The following is a 6795-nucleotide window of genomic DNA, read 5'->3' on the forward strand; positions in this document are numbered from 1 at the left end:
AAATCAAACAATAAACTTAAAGATGCACTAGGGCAAGCCATAACCTCCGTCGTCTACAGCTTTGTCGTCGTCACTCTCCTGCTTCTCAGTCAGGCCGTTCTCAACGCCGCCACTCAATGCCTATGCCGCGTGAAAGGGCTTACAAAAGTCTATTCAAAATAATTCAAAATATGGATTACAAGCAAGATTAGTAGAAGTAAGTACCCTATCCGAGGAGCCAACACCTGAAAATGAAAACGAAAACGAAATGGAAACGAAGCATTAATTGAATGAGATGATGATAAACCCTAAAAAAAAAAGAATAGTGTGGCACGAGAAAAATACGAAAGTTGATAGAGGAGACGAGAGAACAGTGAACCACTGTGCCTATAAGAGAGTGAACCACTGATATCAAAATTCAAACCTATGTGCCAGGAGCCAAAGACCGAAAAAAATGATGTTGCCAAGAGCAAAGGAGAAAGCAAAATGCGTAAGATTGTTGTTAGGAAGTGCGAAAAGTATTGTGTCTTGGTCGTGTGAAGTAGTTGAAGAAAAAAGATGGACAAGGTTTGACAGATGTGAGACGAAGAATGTCTTCTAATTTGAAAAATGGATCTTTAGTTTGCTACAAATTAATTTTATTTATTATAAAATTACTTTCATATTTTTTAAAATAAAAATTATCATAAAAATAAAACACCTTTTCTTTAATTTGATAACAATACTTAATTTAATTATTAAAAAATAAATCATAATAAGTATAATTAGTTTAGGATAATTTTATATAACAAAATTCACGTGAATTAATTGTAGAAGGCTTTTTTTAAAAGAAAATAATCTACATGTATTTTTTTAATAAACAAATTTTAAGGAACATTACATATATTTTCCTAGAAATAAATTGGCAAAAAATATTATAAGTAATAATTGTATACATTTTATGGAGTTTGAACTTGGAGTTTGAAAAAAACCTAGACTATTTTCTAGAGGTTTAAAACTAAATCTTTGTAATTTAGCAAAGATTTTAAAAACCTATTTTTTAGAGGTTTAACACTAAACCTTTGTAATTTAAGGGAGGTTTTAAAAACCTATACTATTTTTTAGAGGTTTAAAGTTAAACCTTTGTAATTTAACGAAGGTTTTGATATTTTATAGAGGTTTAACACTAAACCTTTGGAATTTAATGGAAATTTTAAAAACCTTAGTTAAGTTAATCCATCGCTAAGGTTATATTAACCTTCACTAAATAACCCTCGTTAAATGCAATTTTTTTTTGTAGTGATAGCCAAAGTTATATAGATATGTTGATAGTTAAATTAGAATAACATATTTGATTCTATTTAAATTTTTATTTTAATATTTATAAATTTGTAAATAAATTTTAAATTTAATATTTAAATTTTGCTACAATATTTTTTATTAAAATTTAATAGTAAATTATATAAAATTATAGTCTCAAATAAAATATCATTATCAAATTATATTTCATTTATTATCACATGGAATATTTGTTAAAATAAAAAATAAACAATAAAATAATCATGACAAAATACGCTAAACTCATAATAGAGAAAAATAAAAATAAAAAAAAACTTACACTTTATTCAAGATTAACTTATTATAATAATTTTCTTCACAACAAAATATGAAAGATTTTCGACTTGCTAATATGCAAACATTTGGGTCATTCCTCCTGATGTGATCCCAACAAGGCTTATAGCTTGGGTCAACGCCTAGGCCCAAATCATGCTCAAGGCCCAATACATGACCCACATGCACCTTCAAGCCCAAGCCCATCAAAGGCCCAATAATAAGGAGCATGCTTAAAAAAGATCCAATTGGGCTTCATTCAAGATGGCCCAAACCCACATGGGCTTCTCATACTCTTCACATGGGCCAAAGAAGATGTGAAGATTTGAAGAGGTTTCTCAAAGAGCAATAGAATAGCAATAATATTGGCCCATTGTTTAGGCTTTGCTTTCTAGAATAATAAGTCAAACAATGAGTAGTTCAATTGATAAAATTGGGCTTGACTAAGCCCAATAGGAGATTTGGCTCTGAGCTATCAAAAAAGCCAAGGTGGACTAAGTGAAAGTCAACACTTCTTCCTACACCTCATGGATCCAAAGCATCCAAGGGTTAGGAATGCTTCCTCCTTTTCCAAGGCATCATCCAATGGCCAAGATCAAGCCTCCTTCTCCAAGCTTGATCTAAGGGCCAAGATCAAGGCCCACTCCATCCAAAGGCTCTCCTTTCTCATGTGTAAATGGCTTCATATAAAAGCCAAAATTTCACTCATTTGTAGACACTCTTGAAATTTTATGCAATAGATGCAACTTGAGTTGAGAGCACTCCTCCCTCTATTGCCTTTGAGAGTTACCACTTTCTAGAGATTTCCTCTCTCTACCTCTAGCCACCTTCCTTAGGCTAGCATAGATTAGGAAATCCTATCACCTCTTTCACCTTCCATTGCTTGCAAGTGCCTTCCAACTTGCCTTCATTCCTTCATCCATTTCCGCTGCCCATGGAGCTTTTCATGCACCTTTGAAGTTCCACCATAATGGTATCAAGAGCCATCAAACCATGGTGTCTCAAGGTTTGGTAAGGTTCTTTCCTAGTCTTGTGTTTCCTTCATTTTCCGTCTTGTTCTCATCATCATCTTCTTCTTCTTTTTTTCTCTCACATTTACCGTTTATTGTCTATTATATTGTGTTTCTCCATTGATTCCATGCAACTATGAGACTACAAGAGTGTTCTACACTCTATTTGTAGATTTCCTTGCTTGCTATGGTTCACATCATTTACTAGCTTTCCTTTACATTTCAGCACCATTGTATTGCTTCCATTGTGTTTCTTGTCATTTTTATTCGGTGATTTTTTTCTCTTTTCAATTTCCACCGTTCAAGTTGTGTTCTATGTCTTGTTCATGCTTTCTTTTACATGTTTCTTCAATTTTCCACCGTTTACAATCATTTTCTGCACTTGCTTGAGTGAAACCGTGCCAAACTCCACTCCAAAATGCAATGAAGCTTCATGCTATGCGTGTGGTTGTTTGAGTCAGCTTTCCTTACTGTTTTAATGCCATTTCACCGATTGGTTTGTGCCTTAGAGTGTCCTAAGATGTTCATCTTCATCTATGCTTGATTCTAGATCATAATCAAGCTCCAAATCGAATTGATTTGTCTATTGAACATCTTCCCCCTTCACTCTGCTTTTGCTTCTGTTTTCAACTTTTTTCCACTGCACACCTTCTGTTTGAGAAGTGTCATGAGTGACTCAGTGCACGAAATTTTAAGTTGATTGTTGCTTCGAAAAGCTAAGTCATAGACGAAAATTCTCCAACAAGAATCATTCAATTATGTTGAGAATTGAATTCTATACAAATTTTTGAAGTAGAGGCAACTTTCTGCGTTTTTCAGTGCCAGTTTGCTGCTGTTTTCACTTGTGTCTTAACGCACACTTTTCTTGTGTGATTTAACTGTAATGCTTCATAGTACCGAATCACCTTATGATTTTTGCCTAATTTTCTTAACATCTGGACGAAAAAGTAGCAAAAAGAATCATTCAAATATGTCTAGTACAAAAAATATGAAAAATCTTCAAAGTTAAGGCATCTGTCAGCGTTTTCTGGTGCTGTGTTTTATGGAAAATCCAAAACACAATTCATTTATCAGAGAAAGTTTAACAAAACAAAAATGAGACATACTCAAGCCAAATTCCCTTAAATCCCACACGCTGTCAACATCTTTGTTTCGGTGCATATAAATTGCATTCATGAATTCATCATAGATTCGACCCATCAATCCTGATCATGTAACTGTGGGTGCATTCTTAAAGGCATGCACTAAAGTTGGCTAGGAGTTTTTTTTCTCCTAAATCACTATACTTTACTATGAATATGTTTAATATTAAAGTGTTGTTTTCATTATACTTTAGTGTGGATCTATTTAATTTAAAAAATATTTTATAGAGCATGCATAATGAAAGATACGAATCTGGATTGAAGGTCTAATTATAGCACAATAAAGTGTATTTGAATTACATAATAGCAGTTTTTTATTAAGAAAAGTGACAAAGTCACATGTTTTTCCAAAATTATCATATTTTCCTGACGTTCTAAGTAATAATTATAGCTAAAAAATAATAGATATGGATGTAAAAGTTTTTTCTTTTACGAGATAAAAATTGACCAAAGAAATTTTTCTAACATTTTATTGACCAGAGAAATTTTCTTAGTATCATTTGCACAAGCTTTAGGTACAAAGGAGTTAGCTTTAATTTATTTAATCTAATCATAAAATATTATATAGATCATATAAATTATATTTTTAAAAATAATTTCATAGGCTACGACATATAATTAAATTACAAGTTATATACAGGTATGTGTGTGCACAACTAACATTCATTCTTTGATTATATATTAATAAAAAAATATCATATTATTTATAATTATATTAATTTTTTTAATATAATTTTAAATAATAATAATAATAACGTACATATGCATATGTCTCAATACCAGCCAATACTTATTATTAGTTGTTTTGTATAATGCACCGATACTTCAATTCGAGGTGTCCGACAAGTATACGTGTCTGACACGTATCCATATTCGACATGTATCCGTATATGATACTTTAAGATATTTTATCAATACTTATCAATTAAGTATGTCATTTACAAAGTCATAGTAGACTACAAGAAAATCTTTGAATAATGACCAATTTTAGTGACAAAAAATAATTAGTCACTGTAGTGATCAATTTATGTACCAATTTATAAACTAAACACTACTGACAACTAAAATAGCTCAATAAATTATAATTAGTCTCTAAATTGATAACTAAAATAGTTTTTATTATAAATTAATTTCTAAATTGGTCACTAACATTAGCTACCAAGGAGGTTTTGACTACTAAAATAATTGGTTTCTAATTAGAAAATTGGTCTCTAACATATTTTTTGTTACTAAAATTGATCATTATTTAAAAGTTTTCTTGTAGTAATGATATTTTTATGATGATAATAATTTATATTTTTTATGTTGAGACTTTAGTACATATGGTTTAATTTGGATTGACATAATAACAATCTTATATTTATTATGTTTTTAAGAATTATATACACTTTTCAATATTCATATATCACGTATCATATCTTATTATTTTCAAAATAAACGTATCGACATATCAAATACGTGATGTATCTGATACACGTATCGTATTCATGCATCATAGGTTATATTACATTAGTATAATTATTAACATTATTATTAAAAAATTTTATTATTATTATTATTATTATTCTGAAATAAATATTATTTATTTTTAATTAATTTATTACTAAGAATACTTGTGATTAGTTATTTAATTATTTTCATACTATTATTCTTTTTTACAGGATCCATACTATTATTATTATTATTATTATTATTAGTATTAATGTTAATATTAGTATTAATCAATATTCAGTATTATTAATACTTTTAGGGTTAAATATGTTTTTTGTCCTTCAAGTTTCAGTGAATTTGGAATTAGTTCCTCTTCAAAACTTTTGACCAATTTAGTCATTCATCTTTAAAAATGCGTGAATTTAATATTTTTAACTAAATTTTGTTAAATTTATTTGACGTTTCAAGCACATTTCATGATAGTATTTAATTGTTTACACCGTTTAGCACAATTTCGCTTCAATGTTAACTCAAATATTATCATAAAATGCGTTTAAAATGTCAAATAAACTTAACAAATTTTGGTAAGAATGACTAAATTCACACATTTCTAAAAATGAAGGACTAAATTGGTATAAAGTTTTGAAGATGAACTAATTTCAAAATTCACTTGAACTTGAGAGACCCAAAACATATTTAACCCTTACTTTTATTATTAATACTAATGTTATTAATAATATTATTATTATTTTGTTCGGGATTCCTAAAATATCTTATGGTTATATTTTATATTGAAAAGTGTAAACTCCACCTCAACTTTTTATATGGTTTAACTAAACATCACTAATCAATTTTACAATTTAAAGCAAATAAATTTACATCTAAATATTATCAAATTATTTATTTAGATACTAATTATACATAATTATAACACTTAAATATATATTTTTTATTTAAATATAACAATAATTATAAAAATATTAATGCATTTTTATATTATATACAAACAAATTTATTTTTCCAGTATGAAAACACGCTAAAGAATTTTGGAAAATTTTAATGCACAATTATCTTGATACAATTACGAAGTTGTCTTTCATTTTTTCACCTAGGTTAAACTTTTTCTTTGAACGCAAACAAATCCATCAAAGAGTACTTTTCCTCTTAAAACATCATTTTTCATATATTACTTCCAATGTTTGTAATTTTGTATTTCAAAATATTAAAAAAAAACAATTCCTGAATTTTATATTTAAACTTTTAATTAATATATCCCTCCAAAATTATAGTAACCAATAACTATGTGACATTTTAATACATAAATATTACAATAATAATAACCATAATATTATTTGTAACCAATTCATTTATTGATAAACAATTAAAAAACAGAATACATTATTATTTCATCTAACAAAATATTTATAATTATTTGTAAGCAATTTTAAAATAATTTATTAAAAAATATAATATATTTTTATTCCAAGCAACAAAATATATAAAATTATTGTAACAAAACCATGTACTTTTAATTACATGATGATAATAAATTAATTTTCCTTAATAATATAATAAATGTAACCGAAAAAATATATATAAGCACCCGTACGCATAGACAGGTCTAATTTCCAAAATAAAAAGGC

At 28.0% G+C, this 6795-nt stretch overlaps 1 long non-coding RNA gene across 1 annotated transcript; it reads right to left on the reverse strand.

Moving 5' to 3' along the window:
* On the reverse strand, positions 1 to 493 carry LOC146888551 (uncharacterized). Its single transcript, XR_014993815.1, has 3 exons — positions 325 to 493; positions 205 to 224; positions 1 to 120 (listed from the first exon to the last, which is right to left on the reverse strand). It is a non-coding gene; the product is annotated as an uncharacterized LOC146888551 (long non-coding RNA).
* Positions 494 to 6795: the final 6302 nt, after the last annotated feature.

This window comes from Vigna unguiculata, chromosome 1 (genome assembly GCF_037176805.1).
Source record: "Vigna unguiculata cultivar grain cowpea cultivar isolate G323 ecotype 2 chromosome 1, ASM3717680v1, whole genome shotgun sequence".
NCBI classification, from domain to species: domain Eukaryota; kingdom Viridiplantae; phylum Streptophyta; class Magnoliopsida; order Fabales; family Fabaceae; genus Vigna; species Vigna unguiculata.